Source organism: Muntiacus reevesi, chromosome 11 (assembly GCF_963930625.1).
Source record: "Muntiacus reevesi chromosome 11, mMunRee1.1, whole genome shotgun sequence".
NCBI classification, from domain to species: domain Eukaryota; kingdom Metazoa; phylum Chordata; class Mammalia; order Artiodactyla; family Cervidae; genus Muntiacus; species Muntiacus reevesi.
This window is the reverse complement of record NC_089259.1, coordinates 13,208,317-13,224,356: the sequence shown is the minus strand read 5'-3', so window position 1 is coordinate 13,224,356 and position 16,040 is coordinate 13,208,317.

The following is a 16,040-nucleotide window of genomic DNA, read 5'->3' as shown; positions in this document are numbered from 1 at the left end:
AAACCCACATCTGCTGCATTGGAAGACAGATTATTAACCACTGGACCACCAGGGAAATTCCTTCATGTAACCTTTTGAGGAAAGGAGTTGTAAGAATACACCCAAACAAACAAAAACCTGTTAAATGGCATATTTTTCCATCTGGGCCTGCATTGAGTGTTAGGGCATCTTTAGAGTGTCAGAATGTTGGGTTTCCTGTTACCTTTTGAAAATGTTTGACCAGAGCATGGAGTAGCCAAGGTGAAAATAAAGGGAAGAGGTTATAGCTTGGGAGCAGTCCTATGGCTGGAGAAAGTAAGAGTGCGGGGGTTGGTGGGGGGGGAAGAGTGGAAACATGCTGTTCTCTACTCAGTTGTGTTTCCCCCAGATCCATGTGTTGGGGTCCTAACCCATGAGAAGGTGACCATGTCTGGAGACAGGGTCTTTAAGGAGTTGTTGCTTAGTCGCCAAGTTGTGTCTGACTCTTTTGTGACCACATGGACAGTAGCCTGCCAGGCTCCTCTGTCCATGGGCTTTCCCAGGCAAGAATACTGGAGTGGGTTTCCATTTCCTCCACCAGGGGACTCTTCCCAACCCAGACAGGATCAAATTTGTGTCTCCTGCATTGGCCGGCAGATTCTTTACCATTGAGCCACCTGAGAAGTCCCCTTTAAAGAGTTAATCAAGTTGACATGAGGTCATTAGAGTGGGCCCTAACACAATATGACTGCTGTCCTTGTAAGAAGAGGTCAGAACACGGACACACATAGAAGGTAGACAATGTGGAGACACAAAGAGGAGAAGACAGTCATCTACAAGCCAAGATGGAAGGGCTCCAAAGAAATCAACTCTGCTGACACCTTGGTCTCAGTCTTCCAGCTTTCAAAACTGTGAAAAAATGTATTTCTGTTGTTTTAGCCACCTAAGCTTGCACTACTAGAAACAGTTGCATGCATGCTAAGTAGCTTTAGTCATATCTGACTCTTATGGAGTCAGAAAAGAGTAACCTGCCCAGAGGAGACCTATGGACCGCAGCCCTCCAGGCTCCTCTGTCCTTGGGATTCTCCAAGTAAGAGTACTAGAGTGGGTTGCCATGCCCCTCTCCAAGGGATCTTCCTGACCCAGGGATTGAACCTGCATCTCTTAAGTCTTTTGCATTAGCAGGTTCTTTACCACTAGCACCACCTGGGAAACTCCCTAGAAATGGATAGACTTGCCTTATTCATGCAGAGCAACCAGTGAACATTTCACAAGTAAGGAAGTTTAGGAAAGCTAGGATAAATGATTACATATCTCTAAAATATTGTGTAAGGACTCCCCTGGTGGCTCAGACGGCAAAGCGTCTGCCTATAGTGTGGGAGACCTGGGTTCAATCCCTGGGTTGGGAAGATCCCCTGTACCTGTAACTCCTGAAATGCTTGTTCAAGTTCAACTTGTTCAAGATCTTGGGGTCAATCTCATTCAGAATCATACTCAAAACTCCTCCTTTTAAAAGGACATTAAATGGGTAACATTCAAACTCTTCTATCCGGGTATTCCTAAAAACAAGTAAGAAGAGGTAGATACAGGGACTTCTCTGGTGGTTCAGTGGTTCAGGATCCATCTGCCAGTGAAGGGGGTAGTGGTTCAATCCCTGGTTTTGAAAGATCCCACGTGCCAGGGGGCAACTAAGCCCGAGCGCCATAACTACCGAAGCTGTGACCCACAAACAGAGAGTCTGTGCGACACAACCAAAGATCCCACATAGATCGTCCCTTTAAAACCACACACCCAGGGGCCAGGGCTTGGGTGGGAGGCTCTTGCCAGCCAGCCCTGTGGAAGCCTCTTGTTCCTGCTTCACTGCCTTGCAGGGTATACCCACAACAGACTAGTAAAACCCAGGGTATGCAAGAGGGCTGTATGGTGATGACTCAGTTGGTTTACACTTATAACAGAAGCTCATATAATCTAAAATAAAACTGCCTATATAAAAAAAAAAATACCACATGGCACGGGAATATCCCGTGTACCACAACTAAGACCTGAAACAGTCAAATAAATAAATAAAATTTTTTTTTTTTTAAAGAGTAGATGCAGCAGTGAATTAGTCTGCACCAGAAGCCTGGAGTAACCTGATTTTTTTTTTTTTTACGTCAGGTTTATTAAGATGTAATTTACATAAGGTAAAATTCATCCTTTTAAATTGTATAGCTAATTATATTTTAACAAGTGTATACGGTCATGTAACCATCATCAAATCAAGATATAGAACATTTCATCATCCCCAAATTTCCTTGTGTACTACTGCAATTTCTGTCCTCTGCTCCTAGCCCCTGGCAAACACTGAAATGAATTTTATGCTTATAATCTTCTCTTTTTCAGAATGTCATGTAAGTGGATTCACACGTCTGGCCTCTTTCATTATTCTGAGGTCCAGTATTTAGGTTCTAAAATTTATTTGAATTTTATATTCAATACTGATATATATGATATATACACATTTAACAAGTATATTTAAAATGCTTAATGATATATCCACATTTATTTTAATACTGGGAAACATTTAAACCTACCTACACAGCTAGATTACTTAAATGTGACCTGATAATAACGAGATAAAATGAATACCCCATGAAGATGCCCCATTTTCTAATTTAAAAAATATCAATTAATTATAAAGATGTTGGGTTACAAGAGACCTCCAAGAAAGTTCAAAGAGGTATTCATTAAATACTGAAAAAGTATGGAACAGGGAATAATGAGAGACAGCCTCCTCCCCTTCTGTCGGAGACTGAGATCAGAAATGCCTTCTTGAGGTTTGAGAGACAACACATTCTATAGGTAAAATTAATGGGAAAAGCATTAATAAGATATCCAATGGGCTTCCCTGGTGGTCCAGTGGTGAAGAATCTGCCTTCCAGCTCTGGGGATGCAGGTTTGATCTTTGGTCGAGGAACTAAGATCCCCTATGCCGGGAGCAGTTAAGCCCCACGTACCACAACTACCAAGCCCACGCAACACGGCTAGAGAGGCCCACACACACTAGAGCAAAGAGCCTGCACTCCACAACTTAGATCCTGCATGCTGCAACTAGGATGCTGCCATGCAGCCAAAAAGAAAACACTTAAATAACTTTGTTAAAAAAAGAAAGATATAGAAGCAGGCCACCTGATAATCTCAATAGTGATGCATCATTGAAACACCCTAGAGTTCACCACTGCATGGACAGAAGTTGTTGTGGTTGTGGAATCTCTGCTACCCACCAAACCAGCTCCTCACAACCGGAGGCTTTTCTGGTTGGTTGTTTCCCTAGGCCATGATGCATTTGGAGAACATGCTTGAGATCTGTCTTTAGATTGCTAATCAGAAAAAGATCTTGTGCAGGGGCTCCCCTGGTGGTCTAGTGGTTAATAATCTGCCTGCCAACACAGAGGTCATGGGTTTGATCCTTGGTCTGGGAAGATCACACCTGCAGAGGGGTAACTAAGCTGGAGCACCACAACTACTAAAGCCCGAGCACCCAGAGCCTGTGCTCTGCAACAGGAGAAGCCATCGAGATGAAAAGCCCTTGCATCACAACGAAGAGTAGCCCCTGCTCACTGCAAATAAAGTCCATATGCAATAAAAACCCAGTGGAGCTCTAAATAAAAATTAATTAATTAATTGTTTTTAAAAAGGAATAGTTCTTGTGTTAAAAAAAAAGTTTCCTTTAATGCAAGGTCTAGGCTTTGGATAAGATCAACACAAAGAAAGAGGAGAGGAAGAGGCTCCCACTTGGTCATCTAGACAGTGTACTTTCTGGGCTGTCGTTCCATACTCTTCTTACTGAATTCTTCAAGATCCCACTCAAATATTTCCTCTTCTGTGCCCCCATCATGACCTGACCCCTAACGCAAGGCAGAATTGGACCTCTTATAACACTTGCACATAGAGTTACCACATTTTATGACAATTTGTTTTTTTTTATATTTTATGTATATATATCATGTGCAATCTGCCTGCAATGTGGGAAACCTGGGTTCGCTCCCTGGGTTGGGAAGATTCCCCTGGAGGAGGGCGTGGCAACCCACTCCAGTATTCTTGCCTGGAGAACCCCCATGGACAGAGGAGCCTGGCAGGCTACAGTCCATAGGGTCACAACGAGTCGGACACGACTGAGTGACAAAGCACAGCACATACCATGTGCTGTGTCCTAACCCTTTATCCGTAGATCCTGGCATTAAAGCAAATGCTTGCCCCTTACAATATGTGATACGCCGCGTGAAACAGACCTACTTCAATCAGACTTTGGAGAACCAAGAACTGGACTGTGCGGATGAAGAGTTAGTCTCCGTTTTAATTTGTGTATCAGGCTTCTTGTTTCCTACCAGTCTGCCAAGCTTTTGACCTAGATTCCTTCTCTGAGCCTAATGCTTGGTCCAAGTGCAAACATAATTCTTGCTCTGACCCAGATCCACTGCTCCTACTTGTTTCAGCTCACCAGGGTCTCCTGCTTTGGCCTCATCTATGAAACCTGATGTGTGACTAAGGCAACCCTGGGGAAGAGCCAGATGGGGCAAGTTGGCACTGCGAGTTCCCAGGGTGACATCTGACTCTCCTGGATGTCGGCAAGGCCACTGGGTGGGCCAACTGGAGTACGCTTTCATGGGCTCCAGTATACACCACACTGCCTGCCACGAATGCTGAGGTAGGGAGCAGGTGCAGACGAGGGCCAGAGTGGAGCCTAGAAGGAGCTGATTAGTCGCTCAGGATGTCTTGCTTGCCCCTCTGTCTGTTAACATCCCATAAAAGAGGTCCTGATGAGACTAGAACAAGTGTGCAGGGGAAAGGAAAAGGAGATATATGTAGGTTCTAGCAAGGTTAAGGGATGAATTCTGTTTAGAACCAATTGCACGGACATGTGTGCATTCTCAGTCATTTCATTTGTGCCTGGCTCTTTGTGAGCCCATGGACTGTAGCCCCCCAGGCTGCTCTGTCCATGGGAGTCTCCAGGCAAGAATACTGCAGTGGGTTGCCATGACCTTCTCTAGGGGATCTTCCCAACCAGGGATCAAACCCATGTCTCTTATGTCTCCTGCATTGGCAGGCGAGTTCTTTGCCACTAGCACCATCTGTGAAACGGTTAGAACCCATTAGGACCCTTTTATTTCTTCTAGTGGGTTTACAAGGCTGCCCCAAAAGATATATCCATGTCCTAAGTCCTGTGAATGTGAACCTATTTGGAGAAAACTGTCTTTCCAGATATAATTAAGTTAAGGATCTCAGGATGAGGTCTTCCAGAATTTAGGGTGAATCTTAAGTCCTATGACAGGTGTCCTTAAAAGAGATGGGTAGAGGAGGATTTGTGACAGAGATGCAGAGAGGGAGAAGGCCATGTGAAGATGAATACAGAGACTGGAGTGATGCTGCCACAAGCCAAGGAATGCCTGGAGTCACCAGAAGGTGGAAGAGGCACAGAATTCTCCCCCAGAGTTTTCAGAGGGAGATGACCCTGCCAGTACCTTGGTTTCAGACTTCTGATTCCAGAGCTGTAAGAGAATAACTTTCTACTGTGTTACGCCACCAAGCATGGGGTACTTTGTATAGCAGTCCAAGAAGATTAATACACTCCTCCTTTGTTAGCTTATGAGAGAAATAGATATGCATTTGAATGTTTAGGTCTATGAGGAAGGTTTTCAGAACATTAGGGAAAGAAGACAAAGCGCAAGGAAGAGACTGGCTCAGAATCACACAGAAAAACCTCCTTTTCTCCCCCAAACATCAGTAGAGACCCAAAGCATCCATTGGAAGAAAGTTTGTATTATTCCATTAAGTTCACCCTAAGAAAGCATTGAGTTGGCCAAAATGTTCATTCAGATTTTTTCATTACATCTTATGAAAAGCCCAAATGAACTTTTTGGCTAACCCAATTATCTTCCACTTACAAAGGAAGTGATGGTAATAAAAACATTAATAATAGTTACAGGGAGTATGCCATTTGTTAGGCACTGAATCAAGTGTTCTGCATATATCCAATTTTTTTTTTTTTTTTTTCTGATGAGGCTCAGAATGATTAGATATACCTTTACATTGTACTTAGGGCTTCCCTGGTAGCTCAGTGATAAAGAATTTGCCTGTCAATGTAGGAGACACAGCCTCTGTCCCCAGGTAGGGAAGATCCCCTGGAGAAGGAAATGGCAACCCACTCCAGTATTCCTGTCTGGGAAATCCTATGGAGAGAAGAGCCCGGCAGGTGACAGTCCATGGGGTCGAAAAAAGTCAGAAACAACTGAGCAACTAACACCTTCACTTTACATTGTACTTAATGTAAGTCAAGCCCTGTTCTAAGAATTTTACAATTATTAACTCATTAGGTCCTCATAATAACCCTGTGAAGGAGAAATTATTTCCATCTTACAGATGAGAAAAACCAAGACCCAGAGGGGAAGTGTAGGAGCTAGAATTCAAATCCAGGAAGTCTTGCCCCAAAGATTCTGCCCTTACCTAAAATTACCTGATGGCCATAGGTAAAGAAATAGTCTTGAATGCAAGTTCGTCTGACCCCAAATCCCATGTATATTCCATAGGCTGTACTATATCTTAAGAAAAAATGTGGAATCCCCTTGTGAACAGTGGTCCTGCCCACACGACCAGCCCTGTCTGCCCTCTCAGTTACAGGTTCTGAAGCTAGAAAGGAATTCCTCCCTGTTGCTTACATAATCCTGAGCACAACAGCCAAGGTAGATGGAAGCTGAGACCTTCCTCCAGGCAGAGACACTGGCACTGGCTTCATGGGCCAGTCTCTGGGAGATTGGAGGAGAGCTCTAGCCGCCTCCCTCCCTCCCCCCTCCCCCATGCCATCCTGGCCATGTTTATCCAGTTGTGTAACTGAAAGTCTTACTGTTTCAACAAATATTTATCAGGCATTTACTGCGTGCTCTGCAATGTGGCAGATGGGATAAAGGCCAAGACCCGGGCAAAGCATGCATGGTCTCCAACTCAGAATGACGGGTGCCATCAAGGGAGAATAATAGTAACAGCCAATACTTGCAGAGTGCTTGTTATGCTCTGGTCATTATATTGGGTTGCCCAGAAAGTTCGTTTGGGTTTTCCTATACGATGTTATAGAAAATCCAAAAGAACCTTCTGGTCAGTCTAATACAATCCTGGGCTTCCTAGGTGTCTCAGTGGTAACAAATCCGCCTGCAATGTGGGAGGCCTGGGTTTGATCCCTGGGTCGGGAGGATCCCCTGGAGAAGGAAATGGCAACCCAGTCCACTGTTCTGGCCTGTGAAATCCCATGGACAGGGGAGCCTGGTGGGCTACAGTCCATGGAGTAGCAAAGAGTAGGACACAACTTAGCAACTAAATAACAGCAACAAAAGAGAGTATGGTAGAGTTCCCAGGCAGTTATCTCTTTAAGTCTCTCAAGTTTTCTCTACTTGAGAGGCTATTTCATGGTCGGTCCAGGCATGAGGAAACTGTAGCTTGGAAGGAGACACAGCAGTAAGGAAGAGACTCCGGGAGATTTGGTGTGAGAAGCCTCAGATCTTGGTGGTGTTTTTATTTAGAGATTAGGAACAAGAAAGGGAGAACAAAGGGTCAAAGACAGGCATGGGGGGCTTCTCTAGTGGCTCAGTGGTAAAGAATCCAACTACCAATGCAGAAGACACAGGTTCAATCCCCGATCCAGGAAGATCCCACATACCTTGGAACAAATAAGCCCATGCACCACACCTATTGAGCCCATGGTTTAGAGCCAGAAAACCACAACTACTGAGCCCACGTGCTACAACTATTGAAGCCTGAGCACCTAGAGTCCATTCTCTGCAACAAGAGGAGCCACTGCAATGAGAAGCCCATGCACTGCAACTAGAGAGTAGCCCCTGCTTGAAGCAACTAGAGAAAGCCCGAGCAGCAACGAAGACCCAGCACAACCAAAGGAAAAAAAAAAAGATGGGCATGGGGGTTCCTCACACTTCTTGTAGTGTTACCTGCAGTTTTACCTTCAGCAGCTTAATGAAGAAAGTGTTAGTTGCTGTTGTATCCAACTCTTTGTGATCCCATGGACTCTTAGCAAGCCCACTAGGCTCATCTGTTCATGGGATTCTCCAGGCAAGAATACTGGAGTGGGTGGCCACTCCCTTCTCCAGGGGATCTTCCGATCCAGGGATTGAACCCAGGTCTCCTCCACTGCCGGCAGTTTCTTCACAGTCTGAGCCACCAGGGGAGCCTACTTTCTTCATCTTTCACTATAGTTTCATTTCAATAGAGGCAAAAGAAAAATTTAGTTCCACTCTTTGCAGTATCAAAAAGATGATGATGAAGAAGTTATAAAAAAAAGATAAATTTTGGGGGGGAAAGAGGGGTGGGGTGGAGAAGGAAATGGCATCCCACTCCAGTATTCTTGTCTGGAGAATTCCATGGACAGATGAGCCTGGTGGGCTCCAGTCCATGAGGTCCAAAGAGTCAGACACCACTGAGTGACTATCACTTGGGGGGAAATCTCCCATCTCAACTCCAAACATTCTTCCCTCTAAATATTGCTCTTTAGGTTAATTGATTGTTTTTGTTGAAATAACCACATTTAGGTATTAAAGGAAATATATATTTAGAGGCTTAGGAAATTACACCAAGGGATTTTTCCATGCTTTGGGCAATGGGAAGCATAGCCACCCAGCATGCTAAATTTGGCAAAAGGAACTTTGTGACTGGCTTTGCCCTGGCCCTACCTCTTTTAAACAGAGTCAGGAGATGGGAGCAGTTGGAAATGGTCCCACTTTCCCGTTGCTCTGATTGGCTGGCTTGCAGTTCACCTCATATTCTTGGCATAATGACTGTGTTGTGGGATCTGACAGTTGCGACATCTAATCTGCCTCAAAGACTTTGCTCATGCCCAGGGAGTTCCCCTTAGTCTGGTGTAAGATCCAACCACAACCTTAATTAGTAGTCTTGAGAGAGCCAGAGAGACTGTCTCCCACACCATGACTGTCCACTCAACCCTGAATGAACAATCCAGCTCTTTGCAGCTAACTCCCCAAACAAGTGTCAAGCCCCAAGCATGAGTAAACTAATTCTGTGCTTTGCACAACACAGCCCAGGCATGCCGCTCTTATTTTGCTTCTTAGGCAGCATTATATACTCATCTGCAGCCTGAGTAAAACTTTCTCTGGTACCTTCTCTGACTCACAAGAGTGTCAACTTAATCCACAGTAATAATAGAGTATTCTATCTAGCTGTACTTGTGGAAGAGGCAGCATCAAGGTTGCTTAGCAGCAGACATTGGTTTATTAAAAACAACTGTCTGTCTGGGAGGAAATCACCTCCTCATTTTCCTATGGATTCATGTCTTCCAGTTGATTGTCAACTGAATTGCTCAAAAGAGTTTCTCCTTGGATGTGATGGGGGGGAACTGAAGAGTAAAATGGCCAGGAAAGACTCAACATTAGAAAGAGGTTGAGATGCCTTGAAGCAATTAGGGGGACTATATTTCTTCTGTCTAGAAAGTAGGAGGACCTCAGCAAAGCTGTGTGTCCCGTGCTCTGCTGTCGGGTTTCAAGTGAGCTCCAGCAGGAGGAGGGAAAATCTTAGAGAGGGAGGAGGGACAGCTTGCCAGGGAATGAGGACAATCAAGCTAAGAAAGGATGCAGACATGAGTTATCACCTCGTGACCCGAAGGACCACAAGTACCAAACTCATTTTGTTGAACTTCTTAGACTAACAGTTAACAGTTATGCTCATGGGGCTGGGAAGGTATGGAAAATGGTAAAGCTACTTGTGCCAGGGGGTGGAGAGGGAGAATCATTGACATCTATTGGACGATTGTTATGTGCTAGCCACTGTTTAAAGCATTTTTGATACATAAAGATAATTGCTAGTAGTTTAACATTGTCTTAAAAGATGAGAAACCAAGACTTTGAGAGGTTAAGTTCATGAATGTGGTTGCCTGTAAAGAGCAGGGATGGGATCTGAACCCTGACAACCAATATTCCTATCCACTTTACTAGGTAGGCCCTCAATTATCAGATAATTGTGACCATGGGGGATAATGTGGTCCTCAACTGTCAGATCTTCCCATTTTTTCAAGCTTCTCTGAATTTATCAATGAGAAAATTCTGAATCTTTTAATTGTTGGAAATATCTTTTTAATGTTTTTGTAAGACTAATCTCAGGTCAGCAATTGAATGCAGACTGAATGGGATTGATGATTACTTCCTGCCCAAAGTCATTAGGTCATCGCTCACCCTGCAGCCCTGCATACATGCTGGGGAAGCCTGCACCAAGGAAGCAGAAATGGAAACAGGAACCTACACACTCCCGTCCCGTTGCAGGAAGTGCCCTTTGGGGAAGCACTGAAACGTTGAGTCATCAGAGGGAGTTTATTCACCTAGGCTTTGCTAATTTCACCAGAAACCTAGGGGAATTGTGGATTTTAGATTTGCAATGGCGTAGAGTCTAGACCTGTGTGTTTAGACCACACTGCCATGATCCCATAGTTCAAAGAGGTCAGAGAAAGCTGTGATGCTGACCAGGATAGATAAAGCCCTAGGACACTGAGAACCAGGTAGACCCGCGATAGTTAGAGACAAAGGAATTCTCACTCCCCATATCAGAGGAAAACTTCTCATTATGGACAGTCACAGTTTAGAAAACATTTTTACATAGAACAACAGCTTGCAGATTGACATACATTTGAACACAATAGTGTGGCATTTGAGCCTTATGCAACCTTGGGAGGCAAGCATCAGAGTTCCTATTCTCTCCATTCTATAGATGAGAAAACTGAGCTTGCAAGGAGTTTAGGTCACAGAGCTGAGTCTTGGACTCTGTTCTCTTGAAAGTGAAAGTCGCTCAGCTGTGTCTGACTCTTTGTGACCCCAGGGACTATACAGTCCATGGAATTCTTTGGCCAGAATACTGGAGTGGGTAGCTTTTCCATGAATCTCTGGAAACTCTACAGAGGGTGGAGGGAAGGGTGTCAGTGAGGTCTTATCACTGAGCAGCCATCTCAGAAGCTGGAGCCATAGGTGTGGTGCATTAGGGACCCCCGAAACATAGACTGGAGCAGAGGCCTGGGGTTGTGAATGCCCTGAGTGGTGGGGCACCAAAGAGATACATTAGGGACTTGCCTAGAGGTCCAGTGGCTAAGACGCTGAGCTTTCAATGCCAGAGGCCCAGGGTTCAATCCCTGGTCAGGGAACTAGATACCACATGCTGCAACTAAGATCAAAGGTCCTGAGTTCCGCAATTAAGACCCAGAGTGGCCAAATGAAATAAATAAATACATACTTTTGAAAAAAGAGATACACTAGATTTGAGGCTTCCCTGGTGAGTCAGACGGTAAAGAATCTGCCTGCAATTCAGGAGACCCAGGTTCTATCCCTGGGTGGGGAAGATCCCCCGGAGAAGGGAAAGGCTACCCACTCCAGTATTCTTGTCTGGAGAATTCCATGGATAGAGGGGCCTGGTGGTTGAACCAGACAGGACTGAGCAACACTTTTTCAACACACACTAGATCTGAGGGTAATCTGTGTGTGTAGCCTCTGCTGGGGCTGTGTCCCCGTGGTCACATCTCCAATCCGATCATTGCTCATCTTCCTCATCCTGATTGTTCCTGACTGGTGCTCTGGGATGCCGTGGGACTGAAATGATCTCAGAGTCTTGAGAGGGCTCATGCTTCTCTGTTGTGTGCTACCATGTGAAGCAGGATGATATATTGTACCACTTTTGATACTGTTTAGATGGTTTGTCCACTATAGATGATTGTTCCACGAGTAGACATGTAATATATTCCTATATGTATCTGAATTTAATTAAGAATCTTTATCTCACTGGCAAGGATGTGCTTTTACTGTTTCTGGCCAGGTCAGACAAAGAAGTTGGAAGACAGATTTTTGAATTGTGGACTAATTTCCCCGATCTTTTAAACCTAGGGCCCCAGCTCTGAGACGGAGATTTATGATCTTGACAATGCTGTCTTCAACCACTCTCTGGTCACCAGGGAGAACACAGAGCAACTGCTCCCAGGAGTCAAAGTTGTCCCCTGCAACATCACCAGGATCCTCATGGGATTCAGAGGATTGCTTTATTTTCAATATTCAGAGGGTCTGGGTGCCAGGATCACCCCAGCTTTTCTTAATCATCTCATGACTTGGGAGTGTTGGTGAAGAGATTCAGTCTTCTGTACTATTGGTCCATTTCTGATGAGTTTGGCCTTTGGAGTCTCAAAGGGCATTGTGACTCAGACCAGAAGCTCATGTATTGGGTTGGCCAATAATTTCATTCCCATTTTTCCACTGAATCTAATGAAAAGCCCAAACAAACTTTTTGGCCAACCCAATACTATTTGTGCTGTAGTTTCTCTGTTTAGCAATACCTCATCTTTGATGCTGATACTGTTTAAAAATAAGAGAAGGTTCAGGAACACTGACATTTGTTACCAAGGGCACTTCTCACAGCCCTTGCCTCTCTGCATATGTGATGGCCACATCACCTGCACCTGGGGCAACAAGAGCCTGCACCCTTTAATCACCTCTCAAGTGCTCACCCCAGCTGTTGGCTGACACTTAAACATCCAGGTTAGGGAACATTGCCTCTCTGGTGCATGCGGTACTTAGGAGATTAGGGCTCTCTTGAGATTCCAGACTTCATTTAGGGTGGAGAGTTTGGGAAGCAGGGATGAGGGGATGGCAGCATCAGTCTGTCCATCTAGTCACACATCGGTCCAGTCTTATCTTATCTAGTGACTGGGTACCGTGTGTGTGCCATGTGCTAAGTTGGGTGCTGTGCATTCAGTGGTGAACAGAGAAGACCCCCATCTCAAGGAGCAGCTTCTGTTTCAGTAGAGCAGCCCAAGGAAATTCATTTGCTATTATTTCAGGTGTGTCATTGCCAAGAGTCTGTAGGTGTCTAGGGACCTCATTAAGTTTTGGACCTCAGTAGGCTCTGTATCCGCTCTGCTCCTTCGGAGCTCCGCCCTTGTTTGGGCTGGGCCCTCAACGACCCGCTGTCAGCACTTTCCAGATGGGGAGGGGCTGGGCCTAGGGCCTCCAACGACTGTGTCATCCCCGGCTCTGGCCACAGAGGCTTCATCACAGAGGGAAGCTGAGCTGTGAGCATGTTGCTAGGCTGTGGCTTTCTTTTTTTTTTTTTTTTTGTAAATGAGGCTCGGGCTTAATTTAGAAATCTGCTTTTTCTTTCTTTTTTCCCAGCATCATCTGGCTGTCTGGCACCATCAGAGAATTGCATTTCTGACCCAAGTAGAGCTCCTGAGTGAGTGGGGGCAGGAAAGATTTTGGGGAGAGGACTGATGCCAGCCCAGGCTGCCTCACGGGGAGGTGGAAACACGTGGGCCTGCTATTAGCATCCTGATCGGCTTTTGGACGAGTGTCATCTGTGACACCTACATAGTCCTCACTTGGAACAAGAGAATTCAAAGCGGCCCTGATGCGAGCGCCTCTTCTGCTAACCACACCCAGCATACAGCGGAACAGAAGGCAAAGTTGCACAAAAGAGGACCAGAATCAGGTGCCAGAAGCAGATGACATCCAGACTTTCAGCTCTTTGGATGCAGCCATTTCAATAAAGTCACTGTACAGCTATTTTAACATGAGGATATTTCAATTTGGCCTAAAAATTCAGCCAATAAATGTTAGTTTTTTAGCACAGGGAATATAGCCAATATTTTATAGTACCTTTAAATGGAGTGTAATCAATAAAAGGGCTTCCCAGGTGGCTCATGGGTAAAGAATCTGCCTGCCAATGCAGGAGATGCAGAAGATGTGGGTTCAATCCCTGGGTCAGGAAGATCCCCCTGGAGTAGGAAATGGCAACCCATTCCAGTATTCTTGCCTGAAAAATTCCAGAAGGAATTTTTGGACAGGAAAAATTAGGCAGAGAAGCCTGGCGGACTCCAATCCACAGGGTCGCAAAGAGTCATTCACAAAATCTATAAAAATAATTGAATCAGTGTGTTGTACACCTGAAACTAATAAAACATTGTAAATCAACTATACTTCAACAAGAAGCAAGTTTAAATAAATGATGAGTAAAATGGGCGTTTTATACTCCATCAGTGAGTTTTACCCTAACGCTGAGATTTGCTCCGTTGCCAATCCTACCCCTAGGCATCAAGGTGTATGGATCTAGCATAGGTAAGGGAAAAGTGTGGTTGAAATTCAAAGTGGGAGCAATACCAGGGGTCAGGTAATGGTCCAGGAAGGCGTGAATGTCAGGAATAAGGTGCCCGTAAGAGCTGGAAGCAGGTCAGGAGTAGAGGAGCATTGAGAGGTCTCTAAAGTCAATGAAAGGGTCAATCCAACTGAAATAGAAGAGTCAGAGATTGAGTGAGGGCTGGGGAATTGTTTAGAAACAAAAAATTCTGTAATCTTGCATTTTGGCTTGCTTGCTTTGAGGCTGTGTTAGAACAGCTGCATGAAATTGTTGGGCAAGAAAATAGTTCGCTTAGGATTCAGAACAGTTCATTTTGGCTCCTCCAGGGGAAGAGTCTGACTCACAAATGTCTATGCATTTCACTCGAGGACTTGATTGAGCCTCAATTTCTCCATGTACAAGGCAGATGATCGTGTCTACCCTTCCTCTCTCCCCACCTGTGTTCTTCCTCCAAGAGACAGAACTCAGAATGAACCAGCAGCTCATAAACTGCTTCAGGGCATTTGGAGAAGATGCTTGTATAACTAGTGGGTAACTAGTCTGAATGAGTGCTCCCTGAGTCAAGCATTTCCGAGTCGGGCAAGCATAGCCATCCCTGCCGGGTGATTCATGTGGACACAATGATGCCTTTGGTTGGAATGTACACTGTTAGTGATGAATCTGTTCTTGCCAGTGCACAGAATTCCATCTTTACCCAGATGCTACCAGCATGAGCCTTCCCAGGTGGCGAGTGGTAAAGAACCTGTCTGTCAATGCAGGAGAAGTAGAGACGTGGATTCCACCCCTGGATCAGGAAGATCCCCTGGAGGAGGAAACGGCAGCCCACTCCAGTATTCTTGCCTGGGAAATCCCATGGACAAGGAGCCTGGCAGGCTACAGTCCACAGGGTGGCAAAAAGAGTTGGCCGTGACTTAGGGACTAAACAACAACAACAGTATCAGTATGAGGAGTGTGCACACGAGCACTCGGGGATTAGATGGGGGAAGAGTTGAAAAGAATCTGACACTTGTTCCTGCCTCTAAACCTCCACTGTACAAAGAACCATGGCAGCATGTTTATGCCCAGCCATCGACTCCCCTTGGCCAGTGAAGAAATTTTTCCAAATTCTTCTGCCATTAGTCAAACTTGCCAAAGTCCCCGGAGGCGGATCCAGTGTAATTGAAGGTGGAGGGAAGGGAGGACTTTCTCTGTCAAATTTCCCTAATTTCTGTGTTGATCTTTTGCATCACACGGTGAAGCCTCATGGAGGTGGGGATGGCATGTCCTTCCAGGATTGGCACAAGCAGGCAGCAGGTCTGGGGCCTCAGCTTCCAGAAGCCTGACCTGGGGCCGCCACGTGGCTGGGCAGGGACCCTCCTCTGAGCCCTCAGAGCGGAGGCCAAGGGCAGGAAGAGCCCGCGTGTCTCCACACCTCATTGACCCAGCCTCTCCTCCAGGTGCTGGCTGCCCCATCCCTGCTCTAGGAGCCAAGACACCAACCATCTCCCTGGTACAGTTAATCTTCATTCCTGCCATGAACGCATCTTTCTTTGTTACTTCTCCCCCTGCCCCTGGCTGCAGATTTCTGATGGATGCCTTTCTTAGGCGTTGTGTTTTGATTCTCTTCTCACAAGTGCCAAGAACAACTCTCTTCCGGCAGGAGGATGTTTTTGGCTTATAAAAGAGAGGGAGCAGTAGCTTCTCTGCATGAGCATTCTTGGGATTTACATGCAGATTAATTCTGGGCACAGTCTAGAGGCTCCCCCAAGTCTCCCCACTAAACAGCATGTTTCTGTTGCAGAAAATTACTCTGCTTTCACTGCTTGTAGCTGGAGGATGATAAGAGCTTTTCTTTCAGAGCCCAGTAGAAGGACTCAGCACCCCCTACTCCCCCCAGACCATGGCTGAGTCCACACTGAACAACAGGATGTGTATTGTTACCATGGTTACAG